This window comes from Grus americana, chromosome 1 (assembly GCF_028858705.1).
Source record: "Grus americana isolate bGruAme1 chromosome 1, bGruAme1.mat, whole genome shotgun sequence".
Lineage (NCBI taxonomy): Eukaryota > Metazoa > Chordata > Aves > Gruiformes > Gruidae > Grus > Grus americana.
Window position 1 is genome coordinate 51259376 of NC_072852.1, and position 17342 is coordinate 51276717.

A 17342-nucleotide genomic window follows, 5' to 3' on the forward strand; every position below is an offset into this window, starting at 1 on the left:
ATTCTATGCTGTAAGTGTGGCTTTTTGGGTTTTTTTATTGCTCAGTTCATATCGACTGTACAAATCGTTGCTGTAACCCTTTTTCCTCAGATAGAGCTACCACCATTTAGTTACTCAGACTGCTAATTCAATCTTGTGCATCAAGAAAGGCATTTCTATTGTCATATTATTAATGAAGAGTTACTCTCTGAATAGATTAAGTCCTTTGGTTGATTGAGTAAGCTAATACAGGAACAGGGTATAAAAACCCCTGGAAAGCCACTTGTGATCCTATACCCCTTCCATGTACGCCCATGTATCTGGTTCCAGTCATGTCTGAGCCACAACTTTAGAGTCTTTTCCCCATTCTGGATAGGTTTTTCCTTCTCAGTTTACTATTTTCACATGCATAACCCTTTCACAGATCAGTTAACATTATAACATATAGTTGATTTAATTGTGAGATGCAAAGCACATTGGTCATACATACCAGAGAAGAATTTAATAGCATTTCTGTGAACAAACTGAACATCATTGTATTGATCTTCTTTAAAGATCTAAAAGCAAAGTTATTACTTGGACCTTTCTTTGTCAGGATGTTTGGAGTGGGTACGTTATTATTTTATGTCCTTTCTTATCAGCTTCTGAGTCCAATGGTATCACAAGGTTAAAAAAAATGTTGGCACATAGAGTATGTAAAGCACGGAGAATTGCCTGCTTGGCCTCACCACAGGGAACTGCTGTGAGTTATCTACGTGATTGTTTTCTGCATGACGCTGAAATCGGATATCACGTTTGAGTTTTTGGATATAATTTCTTCCTTGTGTTTTTGGATATAATTTCTTCCTTGTGTTAAAAATTGTCAACATCAGAATGACACTGAAGTATCCTCCTTCTACAAAAGCTCTTCGTCTTTCTTTTGCAGTGGTAACATTCATGATTGCCATCATGGTCTTTTATCTTTTCCAGGTTGTAACATATCTGATATAAACTGTAACGTACAGTTGTGATTACTGCTTTGCCCTTAAATCATTGCAGCTGTGTAGCAGACACCCACTGATTCCTGACCACAGCTGATGGGCTTACTCCTCATGCTATGTTTTCTTGATTTACTCACTTTGGTTTTGAAAAAGGGGCTTTCTCAAGACTTAATTATAATCCTATCCTATCCTTGCATAGCCTATGTTACAAACTTACCAATGTTCTTAGCCTTGCCTTTGAGCTGTAGGGGCATATAGGCTTTGATGTTTTCTTTCCACCTGTGGGATCCCTTATGTTATTAGTAATATTCCTTCTCCTATAGTAGTCTTGCAGTTGCTCAGAAAACTTCCTTACCCATGAAGTCTTAGCTGTAAAAGGAGAGATGCTTGAGGTTTTGTTCAGCATTTCCATAATACAGCCACTGGGATGAGAGATGATGAAAGGACAGCCATGCTGGGTCTGTCTTGCTCAATATACCCACCGTGTCAAGGAACTCACCATTAGCCTTTGCCAGGCTCTGTCAGGCTGGACACCCACAGCACCATGAGAAGGAAGCTTGACTGGGGGAATCCCCACAGTGGGGTAGGACCTCTTTCTGCTCCCGTTTGCTGTCCTGTCTCCGGACAGAGAGGTGCCAGGTGGCATCTGCTAGTTTCTTATTTGTCTTTGGGAAATGGTGTCAGGGATGCCTTGTTCTTACATTTTTTGACCCCCTTGAGCCTCAAGCCTTTCTCTATTTTCCTGGACTGTCACATGCAGTCATTTTCTTGGTTTCCCCACATCTAGCCCTCTGATGCCCATCGCAGGTAGGAAAGCCAGTCAGGACAGTGGTCTAGGAAAGGATAACTGAGAGTGAGCATTTAATCCCAGGGTTTTCAGTGACCGTCCTTTTAGGCATAGCTCTTAGCACTCTGTTTGTTTGGGTTTTTTAATTTGCCTGGAGGTAGCTAATCAAAGTTTTGTCTTTTAACATCACAGTCATCATTATTTTCATGCAAAGTGATAATACAACACACATCTGAAGAAAGTGCACATGCCGTGTCTGGAACACCAAAATGAATTACCTCAGACGTAGAGCAGAAGGCAATCATTCAAAACAAGGTATGATTTAGGATCAAGATATGGGAAATGTGCTATTAGATAATCTTCCCCCACCATTCCAGGTTTATAAAATAAGTATTGGCGTCTGCACACAAAGGTGGTTGCTGCTTTAAGAATGCCAAAGAGGATGTAGCTATTTGACGGAACTACAACCAATTCTACACTTGTTTTTGCCTACGAGTTATGAGAAAGTGTTGAGAGCTGTTCTCAGCTTTGAGTGGGTCACCCTGTTTTGGTAGCTTGAATTCAGAATATACATACATACCGAAGTAGTTTCTTTCCTATGGGAAACAAATGTGTTTAAGTAGCTGAAAAAAGGTTGTTCAAGAGAATTGATGCTTCTGGCACCTTGTGGTGTACCCAGGCCGGTTGGTGAACCTTTAGCCTTGGGAGCAAAACCAGCTGAATCTGTTGCTATTCTTGGTGTTTTCTCATGGGGAAATCTGCAAGATTGAATTATGGTTAGTACAGAAGAAAGCTAAATGGCTTGTCTTTAGAATTGTTTAATATCACTTACTTTTTTTCCTGCGTACAAGTTGGGCGTGTTATGCTCTAGGCAGCACCCAGCTGAGCTGAGTCTTCTCAGAAAAGCATCTTGCACTTTGAACAAGCAGTACGTAGCAGCTGGAGCTTTGGCCCAGTACAGAAAGTGTGTGTGTTACATTTATCCTGTAAAATATACCAGAACTTAATTTCAGTGTAGTTTTCTTCATGGCTAAAGCCAGAGGAAAAGCTGAAATTTGCCTTTTGTCTACAGCTGTTTTGTAGAGTTCAAATTAATCTTCAAAGCCTGGTAATTGGTCTAGTTTCATTACAAAGTGTTGAAATAGAACTTTAAAGGATCATTCCTGTTTGGAGATAAAGCCAGTCAGAACTCTTTCTGCTACAAGTTGAAGATTCAAGTTTTGGTTTGTTTTTTGTTTTTGTTCTTAACACAAATGAACTTTTCTAATATCAGGAAAGATTAAGGAAAATGTGCTCTTGATGTATGAAGTCCTGTTCATTCTGTTTTCTCATCATGTTTCTTAGTAGTTCTTGTTTTCTTGTGGACCATGAGAAACATGAACCACAGGTAGAATATATTTTTTTATCAAAGTTTTTGATAAACCAGCAAACTTCTGGGAACTAGGCAAGGCTGTCTTCTTGTCACTCCTTTGTCTTTCCATGATATGTTTTTCTGGTTTTTTGTTCTTACTGTGGTTGAACAGTTGGATTGTAATCTGTAAAGAAAAATATGTAGTAGGACCTTGTGGTGGGTTGACCCTGGCTGGGGGCCAGGTGCCCACCAGAGCCGCTCTATCACTCCCCTCGTTCACTAGACAGGGGAGAAAAGGTATAACGAAACGCTTGTGGGTTGAGGTAAGGACAGGGAGAAATCACTCACTAATTATCATCACGAGCAAAACAGACTGAACTTAGAGAGGAAATTCATCTAATTTATTACTAAGCAAAACAGAGTAGAGCAATGAGAAATAAAATCAACTCTTAAAACACCTCCCCCCACCCCTCCCATCTTCCTGGGCTCAACTTCACTCCCGGCTTCAACCTCCACCCCCCCTCAGTGGCACAAGGGGGCAAGGAATGGGGGTTGCAATCAGTTCATCACATGTTGTTTGTGCTGCTTCTTCATCCTCAGGGGGAGGACTCCTCTCATCGTTCCCCTGCTCCAGCATGCAGTCCCTCTCACGGGAGACAGTCCTTCATGAACTTCTCCAATGTGAGTCTCTCCCACGGAGTGCAGACCTTCAGGAGCAGACTGCTCCAGCGTGGGTCCCCCGTGGGGTCATAAGTCCTGCCAGCAAACCTGCTCTGGTGTGGGCTTCTCTCTCCACGGGTCCACAGGTCCTGCCAGGAGCTTGCTCCAGCGTGGGCTTCCCACGGGCCACAGCCTCCTTCAGGTGCCTCCACCTGCTCCGGCGTGGGGTCCTCCACGGGCTGCAGGTGGAATCTCTACACCCCCTCATCCTTCCTCCATGGGCTGCAGGGGGACAGCCTGCTTCACCATGGTCTTCACCACGGGCTGCAGGGGGATCTCTGCTCCGGCGCCTGGAGCACCTCCTCCCCGTCCTTCTGCACTGACCTTGGTGTCTGCAGAGTTTCTTACATCTTCTCACTCCTCTCTCCAGCTGCAAAAGCTCTCGTAACTGTTTTTTTCCTTAAATATGTTATCACAGAGGCGCTGGTTGGCTTGGTCTTGGCCAGCAGCGGGTCCGTCTTGGAGCCGGCTGGCATTGGCTCTATCAGACACAGGGGAAGCTTCTAGCAGCTTCTCACAGAAGCCACCCCTGTAGACCCCCCCCCACTACCAAAACCTTGCCATGCAAACCCAACACAGACCTTTAGACAGTGACATGAAAAATCATGTAATTGGCTCATAATTTATTTAAATTGCTGTAAACAACCCTGCCTATGGAGTATAAGTCACTACATCACCTGCTGACTTTTATTATATATATCTCAAGGTGAAGGTGCTAGATTTCAGGGCTAGTCTGTGAACCCTAAGGAATACACAGGGGAAATCTGAACTTCAAACCAAGTTAGTGTTAGGTAACATCTCAGAGTAGAAACATCTCATATTCCCACCAGGCACTGGGTCTAGCAACAGAGCTCTCGTTAATAGGGACATAGCTCCCAGGCTTATTAAAGGCTTGCAATGCTATCTTTTTTTATTAAGAAGCACATAAATAAATAATAATAAACTTCAAAGCCTTGATCTTGCGTAGGCGCTTTACTCCTAGGCCCTGAAGCTTTCACAGTAGTTCGTGTTTAAAACTCGTAAAAGAAGATGCAGCTGAGTAGTATAATACTGAAGATCCTTTGGGCCCAGGGGCCCTGTAGCATGATCTTTCAGAGGATGCACTTTCCAAAGATTTGAACTTTTCTTGCAAGGCACCTCTTGCTGCTGGAGGGGAGTTTAACAGCAGGGTTGAAGCCTGGAAGCACTAGGTATTCATAACATACTGTGAGAGACATCTTTGTTAACTACAGCACAGGTTTTTTAGCATTTCAGCAGATTATGATCAGCTCCTTGTATTGCATTTGGAAGAGAAGAGGAAACTGGTCTAAAGTACACATTGTCATTTGACTGACCTCGTGGTTTCAGTAGCTGTGCAAACCTCAATTTTCCTTTACACAACCCGTTTTGATTTGATTGTATGATATTACGCATAACCCAATGGTTTTGTCTTGCCCCACTCCCCTGGGACTGACATAAGGTTTGCTGCTGGTAACAGAGGGTGTGTTAATTGTCATGTTCTGCCTCGACCTGACTACTTTTTAAAATGGCACTGCATAATTTCAGGAATAGTTGCTCTTTTAAAGGGTTCAGTTTTCTCTATCAGCAAGCGTCATTGCTGCTTTATGCAATTTTTTCAGAATTTCTGATCCAAGTGATTTACGGCACTTGAACTTGCCAAACTGTTCTGTAATTTTCTCTGTGTGGATCTTAGTCTTTGTCCAGGACACACTGACTAGCCATAAAAATTGTTTGGAAAAGGAATTTCCCCTTTTAACTCAATAGCAAGAAATGATGTAAAAAAGTTAATGTAACTGTCTGCTCCGCTCCCATGGGTGGCTGAGACGGGCTGCAGTCACGCATGCCATCTTATTGTTCTCCTCCTAAAAACTGTTACCAAAGAAAATGTGGTTTAGATGATTGTTTACATGACAGTTGTGCCTGCGGAAGAGATATTTAAATGGGGGACTCTGGTCCTGATCTGGACCATGACTAACCTTTGTCTGGATGCCAAACCAAGATCCCAAAAATCTGGTGTCTGTTGAGGCTGCACACGAGACCACTGGCCTCTCTGCCCAGGGTGTCTCGGGGGGTAGCTGGAGCGTGCCACCCCCAGCCGCGGCTATGGCGAAGGGGGCAATGCATGGCTTTAATTTCTAACTCTTGAGGGTTAACGTTTTCAAGTCTTCCCACCTCCCTTCATCATGAAGAACGTAGGGGTTTTTTCTTCATGAAAACCAAGAGCAGCGGGTTTGGCAAAATGATGCCAGGAGCTGGGTGTTTAAGGAAAATGGCAAAGAGTGGTGTTTCTGTGGAGAAAGAGCTGTTGGTGCTTGGTCAGTAGCGAAGGTGAGGGTGGGATGAGGACACCATGGCCAGGGACCCCTGCCCATCAGCTCCTGCTTCAGGCTGCAGCCTCCCTGCTCGGATGGCCTGTTCACTTCACACCTTCCTTGACATGCAGATCTCCGTTTAGCTGTGGTAGTGAGCAGGATTATTATTCTTTAAAGGACACTTTGGTAGCTCTCATGCATTTGTAACTCTTGGCTTGCTCACCCAGGCTTAACTGTGCCTTCGTACAGGTCACAAGCCGTCTCCTGACGTGCTGGTGTCAAGTCGTCTCTGAACCCCCCGTGTGGTCTCATCTGTGTTTTGGTTTACATTTTGGCCTGATCTGGTGCACTTAACCTAATGCCATACATCTTACACTTCCAAAGACTGATCCTGTCGTAGTTTGAGGGCAGCAAGCTCCCGCCCCCCTTTAAGACTGCTGAATTTACTCACTGCCCTTATAATCACTGTATATGGTTTCTCCAAAGACTTCCTCCTCCAGCATCAAAAAACTACCCTAAGAGCCTTTTGCTTACATTTTCAGTAGATGGCTTCTTCAAACCACTCCCAGATGTGCCATCCATCCAAATAATATCGGGCTGATGAGTTTTAGAGCTTCTTGAGAAACATGAAAGAATCCCCGTATTATTGAGCTATGAATAAAACTTCTCCCATGAAAAATTCCTTCCCTGCCTTCTTAGGGTTAACAGTTGCATTTAAGTTGTGGAGCACAAGAAAGCTTGTTTGGATGTTTAAAACAAAAAAGAAAACGGGAAGAAAAATTGCTGTGTGTGTTGGTGCCCCCTTGGTTTCGGTTTGATGCTGTGTCAGTGCAGGACGCAGCCCGGCAGAGCGTTAACTGGGCAGGAGGCTGGTTTTTTTAATCTTTTACATTTGCTGCCTTTTCACTCTCACTGTATATTCTCTTTTTAAATGGATTTTAAAGATCATTCTGAGCAGCATGTCAGGGTGTAGGAACAACTCCCCTGGCCTACTCCACCAGTCACTCCTGTGTATTTCTAACCTATATTTGCTGTCAAACTTGTAGCTCCGATTTTCTGTATCCTGCCGATGTCTGACCGGGGCATGCATCTGAGCCTTGAAGTCTCTGCTTGTTTCTGTAGTCACCTCAAGTGCTGTGCAGCTCCTTTTCACTTCTAACTTTACTGAGTCAGCGTGGAGAGCTGTCTTCTGTGTCTACGTGGATGTATATATATCTCTACAAGTATATATACAGTATATATATACTGTAAGTGCTGTGGTGGTTACTGTTGGCAGCAGCATGTAAAAATCCTGCTTTTTTCCTGAACTGGTGTGCTGATAATGCCCAGGCCTCCTAAAATTACCCACTTTTCTTTGAGCCTTATCAGCGCTCCCATTTCAGGTAGATGCTGTGATTGAGCCCAAACACGTGTCGTTCGGCTGCTGTTAGCCTAGTCACAATGCTTCTACCTTGAAATAATTTTCCCTTTACACCAAACTGTTAATTTTGTCTGTGTGCTTGTTTGGTTTTTTCTGTGCTGCGATCTACTGAATGGCGTCTGAACCAGGAAAGCAGAATGATTTGGGAATTTTATTCCCAGTTCTAGTGCTGATTTAAAGCGTGGCCTTGGGCAAGTGACTGCTGGTCTGCTTTCCCTGACGTTCACTGGAGGCAATGATATTCATTTATGCATCTCCCGAAGCTGCTCAGCTGTGGTATGAATGCACAGGGTGGATGGACCCACAGGACCTGCGGTAACTAGCTGCAGTGGGTATTGTGGAGCACTTCTTAATCACTTTCTGTATATTTTTATTGTCCCCCTCCCAGGCCAGATGGATTTGAAATTTATAGTTCTGAGAAAGTGGATTCCTTTGTTCATACTGTATGGCCTTTATTTTTTTTTTCTTCTTTTTTTTTTTTTTCCAGCATGGGGGTATCTAATTTAATAAAAGATTCAATCAGCTGGAATGTGCACATTGGAAAGTGACAGACAGCAGAGGCTTCCAGGGGAGGCCAGGCGTATGAGCCGGCTTTAGGAGAGAGAAAGAATGAGGCAACTGTAAAATAAAAGATGTCTAATGCAGTTAACATACAAATACCATACACAAAATGAATAGTCTGCTCTCTTTCTTCATCATGCTAGAACGTGATGGTGTTTCAGACTTCATTACTTCTTTACTTCGACTGAGGTTTAATGTTTATGACAGGTGACAGGTTCGATGGCATCTGCTTTTCTCAAATGAAAAAAAAAAAATATATCCACCTGCTTCTCCTTTCATTTGGGGCCTGCAAAGGGTTAAGGACTGCTGAATGCAGACATATATGGTGCTGTATTGATATTATGTACTTTGTAATAGAAAACAGAACTATCCAGGTCAAATATCAATAACATTCTATAAGCCTTTCTAGGAAAATATAATTAAAACCATTCAAAGCTGTTTCCCATAACTGAATTTACTGTGTCTTATTGACTTCAGTCCCACATCTACAATGTGATATTATTATTGACTTTTAGAGCTCTGCCTATTTTAGAAATAAAGAAAACACAAAATCAGGTGGTGGTATTCATTTTATTAGAAATCTTGCCTTCCTATTCTCCCTGAAGCAGGGATCATATTGAATTGTTTGAACAACAAAATGGTGGGGTAGCCCTTCAGCTGGTTTAAATTGTCATAGTCCCACTGAAAGCAGCTAAACCAGTGAACCATGAACTGAGAACCTGCCCCACCTTCTGCATTTAAGCAACTTACTCCTTTGCACCCAAGGCTGCCAGTTACAGCATTACCCCTGCTTTTATTATCAAGCTATATTGACTTGTTTTCATATTGAATATCGTGAGTAGGATTTAGAGTAGGAAGTTCACTAAATTGTTTAAATATTTCAGACAGAATGAGTTTGCTTTTCTAATTCTGTCCCTCTTTCTCCTCAAAGCAAATATTTTGTCATATCATCCACATTTAAATCAGGAGTGTATTCCTCCAAGCATATAATTTGCTTGATAAATATATTTTGTATATTCAGTAAGCTCTTAAAACCTATTTGCTAGCATAGCCTCTTAAAAAAAAGTGTATCATAGTCTTAAAAATTGAATGTTTATACAAAATAACTGAAACTATACCATATTCATTAATTATATTTATTCTGAAGACTTGTACCAAATATTAAGTATGTCTGTATTTTTCACACAAATCTGCTAGTGGAAGAATTTTTAGTTATCAATATTAATAATATGGAACTCTTTCTGCAAATATCACAAGTCTAAGAAAAATCTTTTCTGAGAATAGTTGTGTTATTGCTGTTGGCTGTGGGTAGCTTATCACTTCGTGGTTATCACACAATATGTGATCAATATTTAAGATTTTTGAAGAAGTCAGATGTATGCAGATGTCTAAAACAGATATTTATACACACCCACCCACATATATATATGTATAGAAGAAATGGGTGTAGAAACTTACAAGGGGTTTAAATGTTTTATTTCCATAAAATTCAATGTGTTCATGTAACATTGGTCTGATTTTTCTGAAATCCAAAGTTTCCAGGAAGTTGGTAGGGATTGCGTTGTAGAAGAGAGGGAAGAATTCGGACTGTTTCCTTTCTACTTGAATTGCACTATATTGGGTATGTTTGTGGCTCAGAGTACCTAGATTTAACATTAACTTCCTTTAAAAACATTCAGACATGGATATTTATTGGTTGTGACAGCCTAGAATATTTTTTAGTCCACTATTGTTTTGCATGCTTTTTTTATATAGTTGGGGCTTAATTGTTAAAATAAGGAGCACCCCTCATGTCCCAAGGCAGACAGTAGCAGCATGTAGAAAAATCTGGTGGTCAGTGGTAAATGTGCTCCGAAGAAGATGAGGTAAAAGAAAATAATTCTGAAAGTATTGAGAGCTGAACAGGAATATTGTGTATGGAACAAGAAAAATTAAAGTACCTTTTTCCTTCAGCAAGTACATTTTAACCTTATTATAAATTAATAGATACATGTGAAGTTGGTAGACAGAAAGGCTTCTTCTGTATAAACCTTAATTATATTCCTTGTGCTGTCAAAATTGCTATAATTCTGTGGCTGAATTTTTAAAATTACATTCTAAAGATGATATGAGCTACTGTCCTTGTTGCTATTTGATCTGAATACTCAACTAGGAATTCATTTGGGTGAATAGTATCTTAATTTATTTTTCAAGTCAATTTAAGTCACCTGCAAATTGTAGGCAGGTCTGAGCCATAATTTTTGTATTTAACTTTTTGGAAAAAAAAAAAAAAAGCCCTCAATATTTCATTTTGAAATGCAGAATATTTTATACCCTAGGTGTTTGTTTAATATTGTAATAACTGTATGTTTCGATGTCTATATTTTCTGCTCATGGTATTAGGAACTACATTACTATGTAAAAGGGAACAAGGATAAATAATTTAAAAATCTGTAAGGCTCTTGTGTCATTTTCATTAGTTCATGTCATTTATATTTTCTTCAAGTCTTAGCTTAAAAATGGCCCGACAGCCTAGTTTTGGATTGATGTATGCCTTCTCTAAATATAAAGGTGGTGGTGGTGGTAAAATATTTGCCAAGAGGAATGTATAGGGGATTTTGATGGACCGTCCTGTTGTTCTCTTACTTTTAAACAAAACTGTTTACAAACATTCAAGAACGCAAGCACGCAGACTGGGCAGTGGCTCTAGATTTTCACTCACACAATTCCCTCTTTTTCAAATCTGATAGTGCTGTGCTGTGCCATTTCAAGAAGGAATATTGATTACAAGCATTATAGTATCGTTAAAAGCTCATCATTAAAACTTCACTGTTTTAGCATACAGGTGGCAGTAGGAAGATTAAACCAAGCAGATGAATATTAGTAAAAGACGACAGGAAAAACAATCTGATCTTGACCTGCATCACTCGTTTTCACTGCAGCTTCCCCTTGACCCCCCATTTTTCATATAGCCCATGAATGCTTGGAAAAAAACATTGTTAAATCAAATTTTTACATGCATCTATAAATTTGGCAGAGTCAATTACTTGCCTGGGCCTGCCACTTTTGTATTTTTAACTCTGTTCTTACTTGCTATGTGAGAAGCATCACTGCAGTATGCTGAAAAATTGTAATTGCAGTAACATATGCAGTAGCATATTTTTTCCAGCTGCAAATTAATTATTCCCTTTATCTTTAGGATTATTGTGGAACGCTACGATTTTATGATTATTATCAGGTCTCTTGAGGTAGTTAGAATATTGTGTAATACTTTTATGAGTTCAGAGACCAGACTTTACTGTACAAGAGTGGTTAACGCATATGGATACACCCCCAAAGTTTCCAGTAACAATTACATTCCAAGAAAGGTGCTAAATATATTGCTACCAAGAATCTTCTGGTTTTTTCCTCCCTCAATCTTTGATCTCATTTGGGAGCGCCAAGAATTTTCACTTCACCTACTTAAAACATTTAAATGTGAATATAAAAATTTGCTTTAGATTTTTATCCTACCCAGGAAGCTTGATCCTGTGGCTATCACCTGGCAAAAATTTCCACAGTATTAAATGCGAGTCTTCCTTGTGTCAGGACTGCAGGAGCAGGGCTGGAGTTACAGTCAGCCCTTCGTGGTGAAATTATTCTGAGCCCACGCGAGGCTGCTGGTGGTGTTATTCTAGCTGAAAACTTAACTACTAAGGCACAAGCCCTTGAAAATAAAGTTTGCAAGATTGCTTGTTCACATTTTATAATTCAGAGATGTAAACTGGTTGGTAGTGTTATGGTCAGTGTTTGTTTTAGTTCAGAGATGTGTTAATCTTTTAAGGATTTGGTTTTTTTTTTGGGGGGGGGGGAACAAGTTCTTAATGTAATTTTTTTATATGCCCAAAGCAAAAGCTGTAAATGGATTTGAAATTATGATATACTTCTTTAGGTCAGCATTATACTTACTACACAGTTTCTACCCGCGATTACTTTGCAAAGTGAGAGTAGATGATAATTGGGGTAGTTTGCAGGCTATAACAACCTGCATTTTCTCACAGGAACCTTAGTAACAGTGTGACATAACGAAGGCAAAAGCAAATTGAATTAGAAAAACAGCAAACATTGTGTTTTATAACCCAAAATAAAATTCTTCAGCAGCAACTAGTCCTGTAATGTAATCCAATCTGTTTTAATACTGAGATTTTTCCAAGAAAGCAGGAAACAGTAAAGGGTAAGGCTTTCAAACCTCTGCTGTTTCGTTTACAGATCCCTTGTGTTAATTTAATGCTTCTAGGGAACTGGGGCTCTTTCTTTTTTCTCAGAATCCCTTCTCTAGGAAATACTGAGTGGTGTGGCGCAGAGAAGCAGTCATGGTTTACAACAGATAAGCCAAAGGACCTGGCTTCAAATTCCACACTTCTCTGAGAAAACAAAACACGCCAATGCGTGCTTCTCTCTAAAAGCGGATGATTTCTTGCTAACAGGCTACAGAAAATTTACCTTAGAAGGAGCTTAGCAGGCAACCTTCAGGGCCTTGACTCTCCTCCCCTTCTGTCCCTCCAGTCCACGCACCAGCATCTAGTGGTTCTGTGCAGTCAGGTTTTTTAAGCATAAAAGATAAATATTTACAGCTATTACTTTTGGAGCATTACCCTGAAAGTTTTACTGGCACAAAATTCGCCCTCCCGCCGGCTCGGCCGTGCCAGCTGCAACCCCAACAGATGCAACGCCTGCCCCTTCCCAAACCCTGGCAGTGCATTTTCCCCGTGCTTGAAACACCCCCTCCCTGCCCCCAAATGAGAGACACCCACCTGGACAACTAGATTTTGCTGCTAAAACTGATTTTGTCTGGAAAAAAAAATAGAACAAGTTGCTTGCAAAAACCCAGCCTGGTTGATGTCAGCTGCGTGCTTGTTAGCAGCCCTGCTGCTGCAGCTTTAGGAGATGCCTGGGCAACGCATGTTTTGGCCTCTCGCTGTTTCTTTTCCTCATTTTGCTGGTTCAAAAAAAGGCTTCGCAGTGGGATTTCTGAAATTACAACAGCCCTGGCTTCTGGGGTTTTGTTGGCCGGGAGGGTTTGGGCCATAAGCGTCGGGGTTTGGGCAGAGGGAGTCGTGGCGTGCCCCACGGGGGGATGTCGGTGAGCTGCCCGCTGCCCGTCCCCGAGCAGCCCTCGCCGCCTGGCTTGCACGTGCTGGGGGTGGAGCGGCCACCGAGAGCGAGCTGGGGGGAGATGTCTGGGAGGGGACCATCACTGGGGACACGGCTGGGGACCCACTCTGCTCCTCAGAGGGTCAGGGGAGAACAAGATGTGGAGGAGAAGGAACAAGGGAGCTGAACAGCTGCCTGACCCCAGCTGCCTGTGCTGCCTGTCCTCCTGCAGACCAAGTGTGGCACATGGGGAAAACAAGGGAAATTGAGGCTAGGAACGGGGAGAAGTTCGTGTCTTCCGCCCCCAACATCTGAATCAGTAATTAAAACTTTGTGTTAATCAGAAATAAAGTGAATTAAGTAAAATTCCCGAACTTGACATTGTTTTGCCTGCAAGAGGAAGGGAAAAGCAAAAATTAACAGCATGCTTTATAACCAGCAAGCTCTTCTGTCTTTGGCTGTAGTTTGCCTGGCAGGGGAGGAGATTTTCAGGAAGTTTGTTCTTGTTGTGGTACAGAACATCCTGATAGACTGATACTTTTCCTCTGGTCATTGATTTTTTCGTTACTGTGTAAAGGCAGGGAGAATCTGAAAGGCTGAGCTGTATCATCTCCCAGTCCCTGGGTAGGTGAAAAGGATCTCAGATTCACACACGGTGGGAGCAGAGATTTGGCAGAAGGGAAGACCGTTGCCCTGTATCATATGTTCTTGGTCCCAGCCCCACCCCTGGTGCTTCGGTAGATAAAGCACCGCCCTAACTTTCTTCCTAAACCTTCTTTCCTGGGTTTTATATAGGAGGGAGAGCTCTGCATCCACTTCATCAACAGGTTCGGTTTACACTTGCAATGTGCATTAGATGAGCTAATATTGAGGAGAGCTGGGAGAGCAAAAAGAACAAGCAAGGTCTGATTTTAGAAGGTATTCTGATTTTAGAGGGTATTAGCATGCTGAATGCTGTGCTGCTCAGATTTGTAGCAATTTATTGCTGCTCATTCCATTTTTCTTTTGCAAAGGTACTTGAATCCTGCAGAGAATTCTTGATAATGTCAAAATGTTGCCCCTACTAATTATGGAAACACACTTTAAAAAACAATTTGTCTACTCGGTCAAAAATTTGCAAAATAAACTTTCTCTCCCATGCCTGCCATTTCCAGATTTTTCTTTATCTCATCCTGGTGTGTAAGCTGCTCAGGTTTAGCAGTTTTGTACAAAGTATCACTGATTTCTCCTAATCCATGCGTTAACTCTTTGAAACAGCATATTGTGAGCGTATGTTTTGCGTGACCAGACTTTGAGAAAACATGAACACAAAAATAAGCTAAGGATGGCCGCAAGAAGCCAGATGCAAGGTCCATCTGTCTCAGCAACCTGTTTCCGATAAAGATCCGTAGCCCCGTGGCCGAGGGAGATCTGCGAGAGCAGGACCAGCCCATAGCAGTAGGTACCTGCCACGCTCTTCCTGCAGCTGGGGCTTGGGCTTCACGAGCTGCAGTTCGTATCTTGGTGTTGAATAGCCCTTCAAGGATTTTTCTCTCCCTTACTTTGAGAATGTGCTTGTTGAAATCTGCTGCCTGGAGATTGTGATGGATTTAACTTTTGACCTACTTTCCCATTCCGTTGCGTTTGATGCACTTCTGTTCCCCAAACATGGTTGGCTTGCAGGAGAGTGAGCAGTATGCTCTCACTAAAGATGTGGCCTGTGATGACCATGTAATAAAAACATCTGCCTTAAAGCACAAAAGCAAGTTTCAGTTCTACAAGGAGATGCATGCAGGAAGACCCTTTCTCTTTGGCCTTCATCTCCTCTTCATTCACCAGGGCCCTTCCTAGGCTCAGGAGACCAAAGTGAGCCTTTTTTGCTTTTAGGATTGGCTCTGAAAAGTCACGTAGTGACACTGGTTTAGTCTGACAAATGCTTCTGATAAAGAATAACGGCACGCGGCTGCCTGAGGGTGTCAGTTTAGTGTTATTCACGTAAAGCCTCGCACAAAGACTTGAAGTGTTTCCTTTGGTCGGTGTGCAATGCACGACAGACCAGCTTCACGTGTGGAAGGGCGATATCTGTCTGTCTGTCTCCCCAGCCCCGTATAAAATAGTCCCCGCCAGTGTTACTATGAGTAGCTGCCTTCTGGCTGGCACAACTTTCAGCACTGATTATTTCTTTTCTGCATAGGATTAATCTCTGCCGGTTTTGTAGTCGTTTGGCAGTACTGCGAAATAATATGTGTCGTGATGTGGAAGTTGCTTAACACGGGCAGTCTTCCAGATGTATTGAAAGAGCCGCTCCATCTACTCTGCTGCTTCATCTCTTCACTGGATTTCTTGGCAGTCAGAAGGAAGATAATAAAACTGTGCTCTCTGCATACCAGACAGATAGAATTTGTCCTGCGTCATATTAAGTAGTGCTTATTAATTCATAGCTGCTGGGTTTTTTTTAAATAAAGATACAAGTTTGTAGGTGTTTAATTCAAGGAGGTAAAATGGGTTTCCGTGTTGCCCTATAGGTTGTAATAATAATCAGAAAGAAAATTATGAAAGGCCTTCCATTACAAAATATGGATTAAAACAAGTCAACTTTTATGCAAATGTGGTGATCCTTATTTTCACAAACACTGCTTCAGACATGCAGTGGCGTTTTCTGCTCAGACTGAGATCCTTGGGTTTTATCCCATTTCCTTCCTTATGTTGTTGGGAGGTACTGAAGTTGAATAAAACTAGCGTTTTCTGTGAGACACCTTAAAATGTGGAGTATATTCTGTGAAGAGAAAAAATATTAAAGATGAAATTAAAATGTACATTTTATTTTTACTTAAATATTAACAGTATGACTGAATTTGACCTTTGAACTTGAAGACTAGGGCTTATTAATACCAGGGTTTGTGGTTACAATTGCATTGCCTTTCATTCACGTATAATTAATTTACAAGCCAGAGCTTTAATCTTTCAGGTTGATATAGACCTGATATGGTCGATACGTTGATTCCTGTCATGGTTGGGTTCCAGGTCGTTGCATGATTTTACTTGTAAAAAAAAGCGCAGCCTGGTCAGTCGCTAGAAGCCGGTGCAGTGGGAATAAGCCGACAGAGCCAAAGTCATCCTGCATGATCGACTCGCTGGTCACAGTAATGTGAGAAATGTAAAATGAGAACCAGCCCCGTTGTTCTTGTCAGTCACCGTCTCCAGGTGTGGAGGCCTCGATATGTGGGGCAAAGGAAAAAAAGATGATTATTCTACTTATGCAGCTAACAAATTAAGCAGCAGAATGAATAGTTTCCCCAAAGTTTATGGCAGATTCAGGAACTGAACTATTAAGTCCCAGTCCACTGTCCTAACCACAGATGGTTTTTCCTATCATCAATTAAATGAAATAATTTTAAAACTTTCAAGGCTGTATTTCAGGGATACCTCAGAGCTGACGGCGCCAGTCCATCTTAACCTGTGAGTGTTTTAATGTCTGGTATCTATTTTACTTAAAAATTTTCCGGAATTTAACTTCTGAACTTAAAGTCTCCCACTAGCTCACTTTTGAATTCTTCTGTAGTCCCAAAAGAAGAGAGAAATTGCTGCTTCCTCTGTAGAGAATTACTTAAGGTAGTATTTCAAAACCATTAGTGTGTATGCTTTCTAGAAAACCTGGTAAAATAATTCTTTCAATTCCTGAAAGATTGCAACTCTATATTAGCTCTAAATATCTTTTTTTTTCCTATCGTTCTTGCTCCCTTCCTTGTAAATCCAGGGGCTTACTTCTGCTCTGGGGATTAGGCGGCACAGAGATGAATGTGTTAAAAAAAGAGAAATTCTTTTGCAGTACAGTTGTACATGTCTGAACATAAGATTCCAGTGGGCATGAAGAATAGGTATCAGATTATTTGCATTGAATTTTCACTTGGAATCTGGAATTGGATTTGGGGAATTTTACCAAAATACATAACTCCAGAATGCATGAACTTTAAGCTGTGTCAATAATTCCTTATTTTTATAGTTATCACTGTTCCTAATGAATTTGCTGCAACTTATTTTAATGGCTTTCAGTGTGCTTGTTAGGATTCCAGGATACTTATTGTTTGTACATCATCAAAACACCATGCTGTCTTTCAACAGAAAGGTTTTCCTTTTAACA

At 41.5% G+C, this 17342-nt stretch overlaps 1 protein-coding gene across 3 annotated transcripts in view; it reads left to right on the plus strand.

Moving 5' to 3' along the window:
* CRADD (CASP2 and RIPK1 domain containing adaptor with death domain) overlaps nucleotides 1-17342 on the plus strand; it is an 82727-nt gene that overhangs the window by 18776 nt on the left and 46609 nt on the right. The window lies entirely within an intron of this gene.